The sequence below is a fragment of the Salvia splendens genome, chromosome 4 (genome assembly GCF_004379255.2).
Source record: "Salvia splendens isolate huo1 chromosome 4, SspV2, whole genome shotgun sequence".
Taxonomy (NCBI): domain Eukaryota; kingdom Viridiplantae; phylum Streptophyta; class Magnoliopsida; order Lamiales; family Lamiaceae; genus Salvia; species Salvia splendens.
Window position 1 is genome coordinate 25,572,742 of NC_056035.1, and position 19,915 is coordinate 25,592,656.

A 19,915-nucleotide genomic window follows, 5' to 3' on the forward strand; every position below is an offset into this window, starting at 1 on the left:
GACATACTACAGACTCACAAAGAGAAAACAAACTTTTAAAGAAAACACAGAGAAAACACAAAGGCATGAACTAGCTTCAACTTTTAAGCAGCCGTCCCCACAAGTTTAAGGTCTATCTGATTCGTCTACAATCTCCAAATCCTCCCTTTTCCTTCTTCTACCTAATCGGTATGTCAGTTCGTCAAGATGGCCTATTGATTACCCACTTATTGGATTCACTCGATCACTCATTCCTCACCAGGGATGTTAGGATCGAATCACTCTTAAGTCAATGTTACACCACTGATGCGTCGGGTTATGAGAGTTTCTCCTTTCATAATTCTCCTTTCTCTTTAAATTCCTGGGTCAGATTACTATTGCTTTCTGCCCTTAGGTAATTTTTAATTCCCCCCTTTTTATATTTTCCGCTGGACTTCGTCCAGCTTATACCTCCTTTTCCTGGACTTCGTCCAGCTTATACCTAAGCATCAAGTGGTGGCCCCTTTTATACAAGTTAGCTCACAATGTATAGGCTTATAACTCACATTTATGATGGGGCTTCACAACTAGGTCATCTAAGGCATCCTCTATCATCCTTACTTCATTCAAACCGAATTCAGCTTATTAAGGAAAAAGGCCTCAAAGTTGATATGCATCCTATCTTCAATTGCTCTCACTAAGGGGATCTTGCCTTATTATATTCACTGGCTCATGCATCATATAAAAAGAAACTAAACCTGAACTAAAGACACCTAAACACATAAGAACATAACTATACGACTCCCTCCCCCTCCCACTTCACTCAAGCTTGTCCCCAAGCAATTCCAGTGAAGGGGGAAAACAGGGAAGAACAACTAAACCACAACAAAACATAAAAAAACAGCAGGTCCAACAAACGTGAAAACAAACACACTTCTCACACTTAGACCGAGCACCGGCTAAGTGGGAGAAAGTACAACAGAAGAACAACCAAAACATGCCAGAAAAGAAACACAAACTTCTCACACTTAGACCAAAAATTGGGCTAAGTGGAAGAAGACATAATCACAGGCAAATATATACAAAATATGGCATGCTGGGAAAAAGAACATATATAAACGAAAATAAAGAAGAAAGGAAAAACAGAAAAGTAAAAGTTACTTGTTCATGGGGGATTCAATTCAGAGTCTGACCTACGCGGGAGCCAGACTTGGGCGGTACGTAGGGTCGGGTCACCTTTGCTTTCTTCCTTGCCGGCGAATCCGGCTTCTCTGTCACGTCCTCACTCGGTTGCTTGGTAAATGTCCTCTTCACAATCAGGGTCTTTGATGCCGATGGGGCTAGCAGGGGTTTAGACGCGGGCGGAGGATGCTGGGGAGGTGCACTTCCTTGCCCTGGCTGGGTGGACACCTTGCTGGGTCCAGTAGGCAGTTTCGCCTGGGGCTCGAAGAAGGTCTCCTTCATCCATTTTGACATCATCATCATTAACTCGACGGCCTCCTTCATCTGACCGCTGTGAGCCGACGACTTCCCCACCAATTCAGTCATACGACCCCGTAGGGCCACCATCTCTTCTCTGACCATCCTGATTTCTGACCTCATCTATCCCACCTCCTTTCTCATCTCCTCAACTTCAATCTTGGCTGTAGACTCGACAACTTCCGGTTCACGCTTGACCTAGGGTTCCACTCGGCTGACTTCGTAGAAACACACCTCCTTCCCGTGCATGTACAACAACCCCTTGTTAAAAAAGTAGTCAACGTTGAAGAGTTCAGGAGGCTCACACATAATCACCTCAGGGGCCGATTTGGCGATCATTATAGTGTTTCGCTGAAGATAAGCCCCTAAAAGTTGACACGTGTACATGTGTCGGGAAGGGTTGGCGATCATTTGATGGCATGCCTGGGCTAACCAGTAGCCTAAATGCACCCGTACTCCCTTAGCCATACACCAAGTGAAGTATAAATCCGCCGTTGTCAAGGCCGAGTTGGCAGTCCACATGAGATTGTAGCTGATGAAGGTCTGAGCAAATCGATGTATGCGATTCTCTATATGAAACCCCTTTTAAATACTTGTCTTAAACTGTCCCACCTTCGGGTGGGTGATGAACTCCCAAGCTGATTGCGGTTTGAACCCAGGCGTAAATTTCGGCGCTCCAACCACCCGATCATTCCATAGCCCCTCATCGTCCTCCGTACGCGTAAACAACCACATTCGGAGGGACCATTCGCGGATACTCATTTCGTGCTCTTCGGTGAACAGACGGAAGGTGATGGAATCGGCGTCCAAGTCAGTGGTCGATTTCAAACGGAATGTAGAAAAGAACTCCCGTGCCAGCACCGTCGGGACCTCCACAGAACTGTGCTTCAACAACCAATCAAAACCGATGGCGTCAATGAACTGCCGGAATTCTTCATTGGAACCTATCTCTTTTAACTCCTCGGGATCATATCGTTTTCTAGACTTAGCGAGCTTACCCGGGCCACTCCGTTCTTTGTAGATCGCCGCCTGTTTGGGGTCATCAAACTTCTGCATCGCCTCAAGCAAACCCTTCGTAATCCATACCTCCGCAGGGTCAAAATTTAGTTCTTCCTCCTGCTCCTCTTCAGATTCACTAGACGGAGGAGGGTCGGTAGGTTCCTTGGTGAAGGGAACTCTAGTTGGGGCTAGGAGCGAAGCTGCCTCAAACTTGCTTCCTGTGGTAGGCTTAGCCTTCTTGACCTGGGAAGCAGCGGCTTGCTTTCCCTTCCTCTTCCGCTCGGCCGCCAGACGACGTTCCTCCTCGGCACTCTCCTCTTCGCCAGGTCTAGGAGAGTTTCCCTTCTCAGCTGCTGTGGTTGTTGGACCCAGCACTTCCCTTGCAGTTTGCTGGTCGGAGTTATCAATTTCGTCCAACAAGCTCCGGCGAGCTTGTCTCCTAGATTCCCGTCTGTCCAACGGCGAATCCGTCCCCTCCGGGATATCTGTCAGATCCACAATGAGATTAACCTCGTCCTCAACGGGTTCTTGTACTTCTTCAGTAATGGGGGCATCTGCCTCCCCTGACAACCCAGGGGTTGCCCCCTCAATATAAATAGGGGTTTCCCCCTCAGCAACCTCCTTCTCAGAAATTAGGGCACCGCAGCCCGCCATCCTTTCCAGGGTTCTCCCCCCAACAAATTCTTCACAAATACCAGGGGTCGCCCCCTCCAACTCACAAACAGGGGTTTCCCCCTCAACCTTATCAGTCAGGGTTTCCCCCTCCAAAACTTCACCAGAAATAACAGGGGTCTCCCCCTCAACCTTATCAGTCGGGGTTTCCCCCTCCAAAACTTCACCAGAAATAACAGGGGTCTCCCCCTCAAGATCACCAACAACAGAAACAACAAGGGTTTCCCCCTCAACAACCGTCATCTGTTCCATCTCCGCAACTAGATCTGCCCCTTGTCCCTGCTCTTCGCCCACCGCGACTTCTTTTTTCGGTTTGCCAGTAAACGGGTCGACTTCTGCATGTACAGTAGAGTGTCGGGAAATCGTATCCTCTGGAACTTGCGGCGGTGGTGGTGCGGTGGTCGTGGTGGATGTCGATGCAGCGGGCGTGGCCTTCCCCATCATTGTCGTGAGCAGGACGAAAGCTTTCATTGCCTCCTCCGGACCGCCAAAATTCTGCATCAGTTCTGCCATGAAAGTCACCGCGTTGGGATCGGCAGATCCAGCGGTGCTTCCTGCATTTGATGTGTTCTCCATTGCCTGAATCTGAAAATTCCTCAAAAACTTTGAAAGAATTTACGGGTTAGGGTTAGTGAATGTTAGGTATCGCGAGAGAGAAGAATTGGGGATTTTTTGTTTTGTGAGAGAGAGAATTTGTTTTTAGAAGAGATAAGCGCATGGGACGAAAGAAGTAAAAATGGGTAAGGGCGCGTACGGTTTTGCAGACGGTTGTAGGCGTGATGTAAACAACCATTCGCCTTCCCATAAAGTAATACTTGAATTTCAAAAACTGTACCACTTCCCTCCCAACCTAAGTTTCTCTGCCCCATGTAAATGCTACTCTCCGTGATACCACACTTAGGCAAAAAAAACGAAAATGAAACGCCAGACTCCCAGGTCAAGGATTCAAAACGTGACAAAACAATTTCCCTAAGGAGTCTGGTGATTCGAAAATATTTTTGGAAGATTAATTTTTTTCTCTTTGTTTGGTATTTATTTCTTTTATAAAAACAGCTGAATATGTACACTTTCAATTGAGCACTCTCTAGATTCACTGGTTCAGTGAAAAGATTAGAAAAAAAACATTCCAATTTACCTGACCCAGGAATTCATCGAGAGTATTCCCCCCAGATCAATTAAGCGATAATAGGGAGTGCGCGTAGTGGCACTTCCTCCACTACACACAACTCAGAATTATCCCTAAAAATCTTCACCCGATGACTATTAACAAGAAAAGGAGTAGAGTTTAAGGCACTTCCTTGGATCTCCACAGCTCCGTTTGCTCGAAGACACACGATAGTGTAAGGCCCAACCCATTTGGACTTCAGTTTCCCTGGCATCAGCTTGAGCCTGGATTGAAACAGAAAAATTTTCTGCCCCACTTGTAGTTCCTTGACCCGGAGATTTTTGTCATGCCAAAGCTTAGTCTTCTCCTTATACCACATCGCAGATTCATAAGACTCAAGCCTTAGTTCCTCCAGCTCCTGAAGCTGCAGTTTCCTCTCTTCCTCACAAGCCTGAGGGTTCATGTTAATCTCCTTGACCGCCCAGTATGCTCTATGCTCCACTCCTACGGGCAGATGGCACATCTTGCCAAAAACCAATCTGTAGGGTGACATTCCGATAGGCGTTTTGTATGCTGTCCGGTAGGCCCACAATGCATCTCTTAGCCTCTTACTCCAGTCCTTCCTTGACGGATTCACCGTCTTTTCCAATATCGCCTTTATCTCCCTGTTGGAGATCTCGGCCTGTCCATTAGACTGAGGATGATACGGGGTAGAAAGCCTATGGTGGACCCCGTATTTCCTCATCAGAGCCTCTATTGTCCTGTTATGAAAGTGCGTCCCTTGGTCATAAATAATTGCACGCGGCACTCCGTATCTATTGAAGATGTTGGCTCTAAGGAACTTGGCCACTTCTTTGGCCTCACAAGACGTGGTTGCCTTTGCTTCTATCCACTTCGAGATGTAATCTATAGCCACAAGTATATAAGTATTCCCATATGAAGATGGAAATGGACCCATAAAATCCATTCCCCAAACGTCAAAAATCTCGCAAACTATTACTGGGAATTACGGCATTTCATCTTTCTTCGAAATTCCTCCCGTCTGTTGGCATCTTTCACAGTTTTGGCAGAATTCGAAGGAATCCTTGTGTAACGTAGGCCAATAAAAGCCACTATCTAACACCTTCCTTGATGTTTTCCTCGATCCAAAGTGACCTCCACACGCTAGGGCATGGCAATGATTAAGCACATCTTTCTGCTCCCATTCTGGAATACACCTCCTAATTACTTGGTCGACTCCCATTCTCCATAGATATGGGTCGTCCCAAAAATTATACTTGGCTTCACTTTTCAGTTTCATCTTCTGGGCCCGGGTGATTGATTGAGAGCTTGGTACCTCTCCAGTGACCAATTAGTTTGCTAGGTCTGCGAACCAAGGTTCAGCGTTTAGATGACATTTTTCTTTATCAGAATCTCCTGGACCTGTTGTTGCCATCACCATTTCCCAACAGATGGGTCTAGGAAATGTTGCTATACAGTACAAATGCTCCTCCGGGAATGCATCAGGTATAGCTTCATCTGTCTCTCCTTGGAAAATCCTGCTCAAGTGATCAGCTACTTTGTTTTCTGTCCCCTTTTTGTCTCTGACTTCCCAATCAAATTCCTGCAATAGCAACACCCAACGGATTAATCTTGGCTTGGATTCTTTTTTCGCCAACAAGTACTTGATAGCTGCGTGGTCAGTGAAAACTATCACCCTCGACCCCAGCAAGTACGGGCAAAACTTCTCAAACGAGCATACTACCGCCAGCATTTCCTTCTCTGTGGTGTCATAATTCTTCTGGGTCTGATTGAGTGTTTTTGATGCATAAAAAATCACATAGCTTTCCCATCAATTCTTTGACCCAGCACTGCCCCCACTGCGTAATCGCTCGCGTCGCACATTATTTCAAATGGTAAACTCCAGTCAGGCGCCCTGATAATAGGGGCAGAGACTAGTTTATCCTTCAATAGCTGAAAAGCTTCCTTGCACCCCTCGTCGAAAACGAAGTCAACTTCATTATGTAACAAATGGGTGAGTGGTTGGGCAATCCTCGCAAAATCCTTAATGAATCTTCTGTAGAAACCCGCATGACCTAGGAATCCTCTAACTTCTTTCTGATTCGTCGGGTAAGGTAATTTTGAGATCACATCAACCTTCGCTTGGTCTACCTGTATACCCCTTTCTGAAACTACATGCCCTAGGACAATTCCTTCAGGGACCATAAAGTGGCATTTTTCAAAATTTAGAACCAAATGCTTTTCCTGGCACCTCCTCAACACTACATCAAAACTTGCTAGATAGGAGTCAAAAGAATTCCCATACACGGTGAAATCATCCATGAAAATCTAGATGCAATCCTCCAATAAATCTGAGAAGATACTCATCATGCACCGTTGAAAAGTGCCCGGTGCATTACACATCCCAAACGACATCCTTCTATAAGCATACGTTCTGAAGGGACACGTAAATGTAGTCTTCTCTTGGTCCTCGGGATCCACGTAGATTTGAAAGTATCCACTGTACCCGTCAAGGAAACAGAAATATTGCTTGCCTGCCAAACGCTCCAGCATCTGATCAATAAAAGGTAAGGGAAAATGATCTTTCCTTGTCGCTTCATTCAACTTTCTATAATCGATGCACATCCTCCACCCAGTAACTAGTCGAGTGGGCACTAGCTCGTTCTTGTCATTCTTGACAACCTGTATTCCTGACTTTTTAGGTACCATATGGACTGGACTAACCCATTCGCTGTCGGGTATGGAGTAAATGATTCCCAGCGAAAGCAGCTTCAAAACTTCCTTCAAAACATCCTCTCTCATATTCGGATTTAGCTTGCGTTGTGGATCTCTACATGCCTTCGCGCCTTCCTCAAGCCTAATGTGGTTCATGCTAAGATCAGGACTGATTCTCACTAGGTCGCAGAGAGTCTATCCTACAACCTTCCTATTTCTTCTGATCACATTCAGCAATTCCTTCTCCTGTTCTTTGGTCAAGTTGCTGTTGATGATAACGGGAAAAGTCTCATTCTCTTCTAGATAAGCATACTTGAGGCCTGGTGGGAGCACTTTCAGTTCTTTCTTCAGGGTGCTTGCTTCCTGGGGTAAGGGATTTTTCTCTGTTCCATCGGATATCATTTCTTTCCCTGACCTAGAAGAAGCCTCCATGCTCGCCACATGGGATATCTTCCTTGACTTAGCTACTCCTGGATTTTTACAGAATTCCAAGATTGCTCTAGCCAGCTCTTTATCTGATAATTCACTTGTGTTCATTGCTTCACACCATCCAGCCACTTCTCTGTCGATAGAGTAACTCATCTCCGAATTTTCAATCTGTTCCTGCATCGATAGCATGCAAATTTTCTACATCAAGAGGTTTTTTCATTGCTTCATCGATGCTAAAGGTATATTTTTCCCCATTGTAGTCGAGGCATATAGTTCCATAAAAAATATCAATTATGGTCTTGGATGTAAGGAGAAAAGGCCTCCCTAGGAGTACACCACTAGACTCAGCAGACTCATTGTCACTCATCTTTATCACATGAAAATCAGCTGGGTACAAGAAATCTTGCACTCTAACTATCACATTCTCAAGCACTCCTTCAGGGCAAATACACGACCTATCCGCTAGCTGGATTACCACTTTCGTATCTACCATACTTACCCCTACCAGCTTCTTGTAAATGGAAAGCGGTAACACATTTATTGATGCCCCTAAATCACACATTGCATGCTCAATTTGTACATCACCAATGGAAATGGGTAAGGTGAACATACCTGGGTCAGTACATTTTGAAGGCATCCTTCGTTTTTGAATCACTGCGGATACGTTCTCGCCTATCAGGATCTTCCCACTGGGTCTCGTCTTCCCAGCTATAAATTCCTTAATGAACTTGCTAAATACTGGTAACTTCAAGGCTTGTAAGAACGGAAAATTAATCTCCAGCTTCCCAAAGATGTCCATGAAGTCTACCGGTTCTTCCTTCTTTTTCCTAGCTTCCCCTAGATGTGGGAACGGTTTCATTTGTTTCTCTGCACCCGTAGAACCTCCAGCTGAAAACTCATCCGTTCCTTTTCTCGCCACCCCATTCTCTACTTCCGGCTCTGGGTCTAGGAAAAATGGCTCAGCCATACTTGGTAAAGGTTTCTCCAAATCACCTTCCTGAAGGTCATCTATATTCCTAGAACCCTCTGCTTCCAAATTCTCGGACTCAGGAGTTAGATCCTTCCTTACATTGTCCTTCACGGAAAGCGTTTCTTCCTCCTTCCTCATTGCTGGACCTTCATATCTTCGCCCATATCGTAAAGTGATCTGACTGATGTTAGCTCTGTCTGGCGGCCTTACTGAGGCAGGGATCTTCCCTTCATTTCCTCGCATCTCGCTCAAGGATGTAGCGATCTGGGACATTTGCTTTGCCAACATATCCATTGCTGCCTTCTACTCTAATTGAGCATCCTGGAGCTTATGCCCCACGTCATTGTTGGACTGCAAGTTTTTCTGCATATGCTGTTGAGAACTGACTAAATCATGTACCATATCATCTAGATTCCTTGGTGGTTTAGGATTAGACTGTCCTACACTTGGTCCTGGACTCAGATGTGGACCACTTCCTTGATTTTGGCCGAAGTTTCCTTGACCTCCTGAATTGTTGTTATACTGATTTCCCGGTCCTTGATTCCCCTGGTAGGTAGGTTGGGGATTCTGATAATTCCCGGTGTAATTCCTTTGATGTGGCGGCACATAAGAGTTCCCTTGATTTTGATTCCTGTTCCCCCAATTAGAGTGATCTCCCTGGTTCCCGGTTGTTCCTGCCGTTTTGCCCCTCCTGATTTCTCTCAGACCAATTAGTATGTCTTTCTGGTTGATGCATCAACTGAGTGTTCTATTGTGGAGGTGGCTGGTTCGGATCGTTGTCAGACCATCTAAAATTAGGATGGTTTCTCCACGATACATCCCTCTGTCTTCCGTGGTTCCAACTCCCATTTGGGTTCCAACTTCCCATCGCATTAGCCTGGGCCTGGTAATCTCCTCCTTGAGGATCATAATACTGCTGTGTTGGGATTTCTCCTGGACCTGGAGATTTATCCTTCACTTGTGCAGCTGGCGGAGTGGTTTTCTCTATTGCATTCAACAATGCTTTCTCGAGCCTATCTATTCGTGCCTCGACTCTCTCGTCATCATGCTCCCTCAGGGCATTTGCTGATCCTCTCCTCATAACACTCCTCGGGCTGTTGTATGCCTTTTTAGCCTCTATCAACTTTCCCAGAATCTCTCTTGCCTCGCTACCCCTCTTCTTCGTAAAATTTCCCCCGCTCGAGTAGTTCATCAAATCCTTCGACTCATGGTTTGCTCCTTCATAGAACAAATAATAAATCTCTGCCTCGATCATTCTGTGATTCGGGTAGGCGTTCAGCATACCCTTGAATCGCGACCAATATTGGCTCAACGACTCGTTGTAATCCTGCTTGCACTCCATTATCTCCTTCTTTAGAGCATTTGTCTTGTTGAAGGGGAAGAAATAATCTAGGAACTCCAATTTAAAGTCCCTCCATGTGCGAATAGAATCTGGGGGTAACCTCAATAACCACGTGTTGGCTTCCCCCTTCAAGGTAAACGGAACCGCGCGCAGGTGATAGTCCTCCTCCGTTGCATCATTTGGCCTCTTCTGAATGCTACACAATTTGCTGAATTCATTTAAGAACTCGTACAGGCACTCATTCCTACGCCCAGAGAATGTTGGCAGACTGCCGAGCACATTCGTCTTGATCTCAATGGCCCTCTGGCGCGGATTCATCACTATAGCTTGGGATGGCTCACCATCGAGATGGGCCGTGAGCGAACCAATCTTCGGATCTGGATCGACCACGTGTGCCATGTCTCCTATTTCTGCCTCTTCTGTATCTGTCTCTGAAGATGATTTGGGATCCTCCCTTCCTGACGAACTCCAACTCTCGTCGCTTTCTGAACCAAACGGAAATGGATCTCCTATTGATAAACCCGATCTGGTGGTGACCGTAGATGCTGTGTTCTTGATTTGCCAAATAAACTGCTGGTTCCTCCACTCAGATGAGTCACCACAGTGTCCAAACTGGGAGTCTTTGCTCATAAACTGATAATAAAGGAAAAGAAAGAAAAATTAAGAACTATGTACACCAAAATTATCAAAACACAATCAAAAAATTAAGAACTATGTACACCAAACGACGCCATTTGAAGCACGCTTGTCGTTAGTGTGAGTGTGTGTATAATAAACTTCTAGATCGAGCTGCAAAGTCCAATGAATCCACTAAACACTAGGTCTAGGAACTCAAGGCGACGCGGAAGACTCTGTCGATGGACACACAAACTCTCGCGTTTCAAAGATCCCTCAACCCGTTATACTATAGACTAGTATAGAGAAGCAAGGGGTCGATCCCACGAATATGGACATGTAAGAAGGTATCGAGAGATTTTTGGTTAGAAAACGGCTACTGCCACGCAAACTTGGGTTGAGATATAACTACTTCTAGACCTAAGCACGAAATTAAACACTAGACCTAGTAAACTGTAAACAGCATGCAGACATCGAACATCCTTAGATCTATGTAATTTTAAACTTACTTCCTAGACCAAGCAAACAATTACCAACTATAGCTAAACAGAACGCAAATAGAAGTGGGGACCAACTTCCAGAAATATCAAGTACGGAATAAAGGCCGCAACTAACAAACTATGAACCTAACTAACAATGACATGCTTAACTTTAGCTGAATCAAATAAGAAGATGAAGAAAACAGGGCACATACCGGGATTCGAACAAAATGTAAAAATTTGGACGTCGGAAGTTTGCAAACAACCGGAAATAAAACAGATCTACGTTTACTAGGCGAAATGAAATGAAAACACGAAAGCTAGGCATAAATCTCAATCACTCTTCAGATCCAACGTCAGAAACTCAATCCACTCCGGTTCCAAGCAAACCGAACCCAACAGCAACCAAAATCAACTCTATAGTTCCCGATTCACCCAGATCTACTTCGATCAACACCAGATTCCACCGATTCCACCCAAACTCAGCAACCAACACGAAACTCAAACATCCAACTCAGTAATCACAACAAACTCAAAATAATGAACATCCATAACAACATCAGCTCAAATACAGAAAATAGAAATTGCATAAACTACGGAAGTTTAACCAAAAACAGAGCCGAGCTTCGAATAGCGAAGCTCGGTGAAATCTTCAGCAGTTACTAAAATAAAAATGGAAATTATTTCTTCGCCATCTGCAAGGACGGTATTACACCACAAATGTCGAGAATTTAAAAGCAATAGTGACGGCAAACGCAACCCCCTTCGAAACTCCTAAAAATCCCCTAAGTATGCAGAAGTGTGTGAGCTAAGAACCAGAGGCCTAAGTGCCAAAAAAATCCCCGAGCATTGCATGCTCTCTTCCTTATATAGATGCGGTAGGATCTTCTAGAAACCTTCAAAGAAATCTCCATTCTGGCCTTCAGTTTCACGATCCCTCCGTCTAGTCATTTTCCTCCAATTTGCTCACTTATTCGCCGTATTTGCATGGTCCTTGTCATTCATCTTCTTTGTTCCTCGACCTCACGAATTCTTCTGAACACCTGGCTTAAAACATGTGTTAGACCCTATAATTGTTTTAATTCAACCCCTAGACCTATGCATGAAATTAGCCTTATCATATGCTTTTCGCAATTGATTTGTCGATCGTAGTTGAGATCGGTCTTGATCGGAGTTGGTTTTCTGAATTGATATTGAATCGGAGTTGAAATGATGTTTGAAATGGTGGATCTAGTTTGTTTGGTGATGATTCTGGTAGATTTAGCTTAGATTTCTGTTAATCGTTTGAATCTAGAATACGTGTGTTTGGATCTGCATGGAAAACCCTGTTACTGCTTGTTTACTTAGCTCAGTAGTTTAGATCTGATATCTGTTAGTTTAATTGAAGTGTTCATCATTTGATCTGAAGTATGCTCTGTGTTCATGCTCTGTTTTGTTCATTTCGTGCTTGTTTGTTGGAGAAGATGAAATCATTCGGTAGTTGTAGTCACGTTACTTTAGTTTGTTAGTTGCAGCTTTTGTCAGTAGCTAATTAGAGTAATCTGTTTTGCTGTTTACTTTTGCTTACCTTGTGTTTGGTTAATTTAGGAAACTCTTTTACTTGACCCAGGAAGTTTGTGAATGCTCTCAAGTTACTTTCGGATACGAATCATGCATGCAATTTTGTTTTACGTACTTTCAATTCTCCAGATCTGGTAGTTAGAATAGACTAGATTTCATTTCCCAGACCTAGTAGTTAAAACTCGACCCTCATGTTGCGTGGCAGCAGCCAAACCCCTCCAAAAGTTCTCTCCATGCATTCCGACCCTTCCATCCTCGTGGATTCGATTCAGACTTCCCTATTATAACCAATAGTGTAGAGGGTTGAGGTTTTGAGGCGAGATTGTTGCAACAACGACTGCATTCGGAAAGTTCACGATCTCCTAGACCCTGTGCTCTAGCGAATCCTCTGGACCTAAGAATTAAGCACAAACACAAAACAATAGCACATTCGTTCGCTCCTCAAATGGCACCGTTGCCGGGGATGGATGGCGTTATTTATGTTTGCATCTAGAGATTTTTGGCGTACATAGTTTTCATTCGTTGTTTTTTCATTTTCTTTTCAGTTTATGAGAGAGCTCAAGGTCAGGACACTGGAGTAACTCATTTGGTTGGGGGGAAGCTCGAGCTAGTTGGCAGATTAAGAAGACAGTCTCCCCTGTTACTACCCGATCTGGGTTGACAACAGGAGATCCAGTCCAGCTGAGTTCGGAAAGTGACGACGATCTAGTCTCAACCGTTAAGGAGGAAGTTGAGTCAACTGCAGACTCAGACGAAGGAACCGTCAGAAAGGCGGCTGAATCAGACAACGATCCAGAGATCGGCTCGCTTAATGCTCATTTGAACGGTGAGCCGGCACAAGCAATGGTGATCACCCATGCTCAGAGATTGATAGACATCAAGACCAACGTACTGGCGGTCATGCCACACTTCTATGGCCGTAAGATAGAATGTCCCTACGAGTTTCTACACGAGTTTTGAAAGCTCTGCAACATTCAGAAGAGGCCACCTAACTCGACCGAGGAGGATTATAGGGTTACATGCTCTGCCTTTCGCACTAAAGGGAGAGGCGAACACATGGTTACTGAGGTTGCCGACAAATTCTATAAGGTCGTGGGCGGATTTCAGGCTATTGTTCTTAGATTACTTCTTTCCATCGAACAAGACGAATGCAATCAAGAAGGAGATTCTGGCATGCCGACAAGATTATGATGAGGCGTTGAGTCAGTATTGGTCGCGTTTCAAGGGATTGCTCGATTCATGCCCCAACAACCGAATGTGCGAAGCGGAGGTATACAACATCTTCTATGAACGGGCGAATCCAGAGTCCAAGGATTTACTAAACTCTTCGAGCGGGGGAAATTTTACCAAGAAAAGAGTAAGTGAGGCCCGAGAGATTTTGGGCAGGCTAATCGATGCTAACAAGACTTACGACTCTCATCGCACCATCCTTAAGAGGGGATTGTAGAGGCGGTGAACGTGCAAGGTGAAGATCGAATAGATGCAAGGATAGATACGCTGGAGAAAGCAATTCTGGTTGCCTTAGGGAAGAACAATTCCCCAGAACCAGGAGAGAAGGTTAAACAACTGCCAGGTCCAGAGGAAGTGTACCAATGCTATGGTCAGCAGAACGAGGGCGATGGCCAAGCTCAAGCAAACGCCATGGGAAGTTGGAATCCCAACGGAAGTTGGAACCCAGGCAGACAAAGGGATGCTCCCTGGAGAGATCACCCAAACTTCAGAAGGTGTGACAATGATCCGAATCTACGACCCCAATAACAGAGCAACAACTATTCAAACCCTCAGGAGCGACAACCGAATTGGGTAAACAGAAATCAAGAGGGAAACAATTGGACCAATTGGCAACAAAATGACCATCCCAACTGGGCAAACAGGAATCAGAACAATCCCACAAGTTCATATGTGCCACCACACCAGAGGAATTACCAAGGTAACACTCAGAACTCTTAGCCCAACCATCAAGGTCAACAGGGGCAGAATCAATATCACAACACGGGAGGTCCAGGGAACTTTCGGCCGAATCAGGGACAAGGCTCAAACCACCCTCAAGGGACAAACATCAGCCCATTGACGAGATGGTGAGCGATTTGGTGAACTCACAACAGCACATTCAGAACAACATGCAGTCCAACAATGACGTGGTGCATAAGCTTCAAGATGCGCAGACTGAGCAGAAGGTAGCCATGGACATGTTAGCGAAACAGCTCTCTCAGATCGTGACATCTTTGCACGAGACGCGTGGGAACGACGAAAAAATTCCTGCCTCGGTTAAACCACCAGAAAGAGCGAACATCAGCCAGATAACCCTGAGATCGGGGTGAGAGTATGGTGGTCCAAGTGTGAAGAAATATGGGAAGTCCACTCTAACTCCATTGGAAAAGAAAACCGGAACAAAGGAGACCGGAACAGGGGAAGCTGAAACAGGGGAGGTCAGAACAGAGGATGATGACCAGAGTACGAACAGTGAGAAAGCAATACCCCGAGCAACTGATCAACATTTCCAAGGTCTAAGAGTAGAGACGGCAGTGGAAGAAATCAGGATAGACATGGGAGAATCTTCCATGGGAAACGTTAGCAATAGTGAGAGGCAAGTGAAACCCTTTCCCCACAGAGGTGAACCTAGGAAGAAAATGGAAGATCCAGTGGACTTCATGGAAATTTTTGGGAAACTAGAAATTAACCTACCGTTTCTCAAAGCTCTAAAGTTGCCCATCTTCAGTAACTTTATCAAGGAGTTCATCGCTGGGAAGACCAAACCCAGCGATAAGATTGTGATTGGAGAAACTGTGTCGGCAGTGATTCAGAAGAGGAGAATGCCTTCTAAGCGTACTGACCCAGGTATGTTCACTCTCCCCATCTCAATTGGGAACATTAATGTTGAGCATGCCATGTGTGACCTAGGTGCTTCAATAAATGTTTTACCGCTTTCACTTTATAAGAAACTGGAGGGAGTCAGAATGGTTGATACGAAGGTGCTGATTCAATTAGCTGATAAGGTCATGCATCAGTCCGGAAGGTGTTTTAGAAAACGTGATAGTTAAGGTGCATGATTTTCTGTATCCTGCTGATTTCCATGTTATTAAGATGAGTGAGTACCAGTCTGCCGAGTCTAGCGGCGTGCTTTTAGGAAGACCATTTCTACGCACCGCTAAGATAATCATTGATGTGTTTGATGGAACCATTTGTCTAGATTACCATGGGGAGAAGTTTACTTTTAACATTGATGAGGCTATGAAAAAGCCATTGGATATAGAGAGTATGCATGTTGTGGATGTGATTAACCCCCTGGTCCAAGAATTTCTTGAGACATAATTGATGCAGGAACAGGTGGAAAATTCAGAATTGAGTCACTCCATTGACAAGGAAGTGGGTAGCTGGTGTGAGGCAGTCAACACACTGGGAATGACGGATGAAGAGTTAGCAGAAGCAATTCTGGGGTTTTGCAAAAGTCCTGAAGTTACCAGGTCTAAGGAATTAGTCTGTGTCGCTACTGGGGAACATTTACAAGCACTGAAGGATTAATTACCAAGGAGCCAAAGAAGAATCCATTACCCTAGGAGACAAGTGCGACAAAGAAGGAACTGAAGACATTACCCCCAGGCCTAGGATATGCTTATTTGGAAGAGAACGAGATGTTTCCGGTAATCGTCAACAGCAATCTGACTCAGAAGCAGGAAGAAGAGTTACTGGAAGTGCTCAGGAGGAATAAGACAGCCATAGGATGGACTCTATCAGACCTGGTGGGGATCAGTCTCGATCTCTGCATGCACCATATTCGCCTGGAGGATGGAGCCAAACCTCACAGATACCCACAGAGGAAGTTGAACCCGAATATGAGAGAGGAAATTTTAAAGGAAGTACTTAAGCTACTTTCACTGGGTATTATATATTCTATTCCAGACAGCAAGTGGGTAAGCCCGGTCCATATAGTACCTAAGAAGTCAGGCATCCAAGTGGTTACAAATGAGAAGAACGAGTTGGTACCCACAAGATTAGTGACCGGGTGGTGGATGTGCATAGACTACCGGAACCTAAATGAGGCTACGCGGAAGGACCATTTTCCTTTACCATTTATAGATCAAATGCTGGAAAGATTGGCAGGCAAGAAGTTTTTCTACTTTCTGGACGAATACAGTGGATACTTCTAAATTTACTTTGATCCAGAAGACCAGGAAAAAACAACCTTCACATGCCCGTTTGGGACGTACGCATATAGAAGGATGCTCTTTGGATTGTGCAATGCGCCAGGAACTTTTCAGAGGTGCATGATGAGTATTTTCTTAGACCTGTTGGAGGAGTGTATCGAGATTTTTATGGATGCCTTCATGGTCTACGAGAATTATTTCGAAGCTTGCCTAGCCAATTTGGATCTAGTATTACAGAGATGCAGAGAGAAAAATCTGGTGCTGAATTTTGAAAAGTGCCACTTCATGGTACAAGAGGAAATTGTTCTGGGATACGTGGTCTCGGAAAAGGGGATTCAGGTGGATAAGGTAAAGGTAGATGTAATCTCAAAACTTCCGTACCCTACAAATCAGAAGGAAATAAGGGAACTTTTGGGTCATGCTGGATTCTACAGGAGGTTCATCAAGGACTTTGCAAAAATTGCACAACCACTTACCCACCTCCTGCAGAATGACGTAGACTTCAACTTTGACGAGGCATGTCAAGGGGCCTTCCAACGTCCGGAGGAAAGACTTGTATCAACCCCTATCATTAGAGCTCCAGATTGGAATTACCCTTTCGAGGTAATGTGTGACGCCAGCGATTTCGTGGTCGGATCAATCTTAGGTCAAAGAATTGAAGGGAAGAGCTACGTGATTTTCTATGCATCCAAGACCTTGAATCAGGCCCAGAAGAACTACGGCACTACGGAAAAAGAGATGCTAGCTGTCGTGTATTCCTTTGAGAAATTTCGACCATACTTGCTGGGTTCAAAGGTAATCATGTTTACCGATCATGCAGCGTTAAAGTATCTACTGGCAAAGAAAGAGTCTAAGCCACGATTGATCCGATGGGTGTTGCTACTCCAAGAGTTTGATTGGGAAGTTAAGGACAAGAAAGGCACTAAGAACAAGGTAGCTAATCATCTTAGCAGAATTTTCCAAGGAGAAACTGAAGAGGCTATACCAGACGCGTTCCCAGAGGACATCTATACTTCACAGGGGAAACCTCAAGCCTCATTTGTTGGGATAAGGTAATGGCCGCCGCGACTGGAGCTGGAGTTTCTAACAAAGGGAAGTACCCGCTGAATGTGGAACCATGGTTCACCTCAAGCCTCATTTGTTGGGATAAGGTAATGGCCGCCGCGACTGGAGCTGGAGTTTCTAACAAAGGGAAGTACCCGCTGAATGTGGAACCATGGTTCGCTGACCTAGCAAACTGCTTAGTCACGGGGGAACTGCCCAGTACTCCAAGTATTATTTCTCGGACCTAGAGGATGAAAATCAGAAGTGAGGCCAAGTATTATTTCTGGGACGATCCGTATCTATGGAGAATGGGGTTCGACCAAGTAATCAGGAGATGCATCCCGGAATGGGAACAGAGAGACGTACTAGACCACTGCCATGCATTGGCGTACGATGGGGATTTTGGTCCAAGGAAGACTGCTCGGAAGGTTTTAGACAGTGGATTCTATTGGCCGACATTGAACAAGGACGCTTACGACTACTGCCAAAATTGTAATCGGTGCAGCAGACCGGGGGAATTTCCACCCGAGATGAGATGCCCCAGATCTCAGTGATCGTCTGCGAGGATTTTGATGTCTGGGGGATGGACTTCATGGGTCCATTCCCATACTCCTATGGTAACTCTTACATTCTGGTGGCAGTAGATTACGTATCGAAGTGGATAGAGGCCAAGGAAACTGCCACATGTGAGGCGAAGGAGATCACTAAGTTCATTAAGGCAAATATTTTCAGTAGATATGGGGTGCCAAGGGCGGTCATTTCTGATCAAGGAATGCATTTCTGCAATCGGACGATGGAAGCGCTTATGAAGAAATACGGAGTACACCACAGACTCTCCACTCCGTATCATCCACAGAGCAAAGGTCAAGCAGAAATCTCCTACAGAGAGATCAAGGAAATTTTGGAAAAGACCGTAAACCCGTCGCGAAAGGATTGGAACAGAAGGCTAGATGATGCGCTTTGGGCCTATCGTACTGCATACAAGACCCCCATTGGTATGTCACCATATAAACTTGTGTTTGGCAAGATGTGCCACCTTCTTGTTGGGATAGAGGATAAGGCTTATTGGGCAGTCAGAGAAATGAACATGAAACCTAAGGTCTGCGAAACGGAAAGGAAGCTGCAACTGCAAGAGCTGGAGGAGCTGAGACTCGAGTCTTATGATGCTGCAATGTGGTACAAAGAAAAAACCAAGTTGTGGCACGATAAAAATCTCCGGATGAAGGAACTGCAGGTTGGGCAGAAAGTACTCCCTTTCCGGTCAAGGCTGTAGCTCATCCCAGGAAAACTTAAGTCTAAGTGGACAGTACCTTACACCAACGTGAGCCTTAGAGCCAACGGAGCAGTGGAGATTCAGGGAGGTATTCCTAACTCTGTTCCTTTTCTGGTCAATGGTCATCGAGTCAAGAGGTTTAGGGATAGTTCGGAGCTGTGTGTGGTGGAAGAAATTCCACTGCGCGCAATCCCCACTATCGCCTAAGAGATTGAAGGGTTTAAGTAATCTTTGGAAATTCTTTGGTCAAAGAAATGACATGGAATTTGAAAATTTTCAAAGCAAAACCAAATTCCCAAGAATACTTAAACAGTTTTTGTACATATTGTTAATATTCCTTTTTGTGTCTCTTAAGAAAACCCAAACAAAGAGAAAAATCTTTTAATCCAAAAATATTTTCGAAATACCGAACAACCCTTGGAAGGTCAGTTGAACTTTGAAATGTTTTTTCTATCTTATTTCCTTGACCTGGGAGTTCGGTACTTCATTCTTTTGTTTAATGTTGTTTTTTTTAGTTGTGTGATGAAGGGGACAGCAGTTACACGGTTGTTAAGCTTAAGGGAAGAATTATTGACAAAATGGGGGGAATTTTCAAAATTTGAAATTTAAAATTCAAAAAAGAAGAAATTTTATTTATGATTTTCAAATCCTTTTGTAGAGACGGTACGGTCGCTCACGTCACACGCAACCGTCTCTCTACTCTCTTTTGTTTTATTTGGACTCCTTTATTATTTCCCACTGCCTCTTTTAAAACTTCCCCTCACGCTTATCTCCCTCACAAACACTTTTCGTATTCTAGAAACCCTAATCTCAAATTTCCTAATTTTCTGTGTGTAAGCTTCCGACGTTACCGTCACCAGCCACCAAATTCAGACACTATGGACACCCCAGAGCAGCCAAAACACCAAGAAAAGGAAAGTTGTAGGAGGAAGAGTAGCGGCTAAGCCATCGGTTGAGCCGGCTGCTGAGCGACAATCGACATCTCAACCCACACTCACCGATCCCCCAACTGCACCCACCAAGAGAAGGCTGGAGATGCCTTTGGAACCATCCGTCACGTCCGACACACTAGCAGCTGAAGCCGACCAAGAACGGATCGTGAACGAATTCTTTCAGAAATTCAGTTGGGG

At 44.9% G+C, this 19,915-nt stretch overlaps 1 pseudogene; it reads right to left on the minus strand.

The window, feature by feature from the left end:
• Nucleotides 1-5,846: 5,846 nt before the first annotated feature.
• LOC121800885 overlaps nt 5,847-19,915 on the minus strand; it is a 75,695-nt pseudogene continuing 61,626 nt past the window's right edge.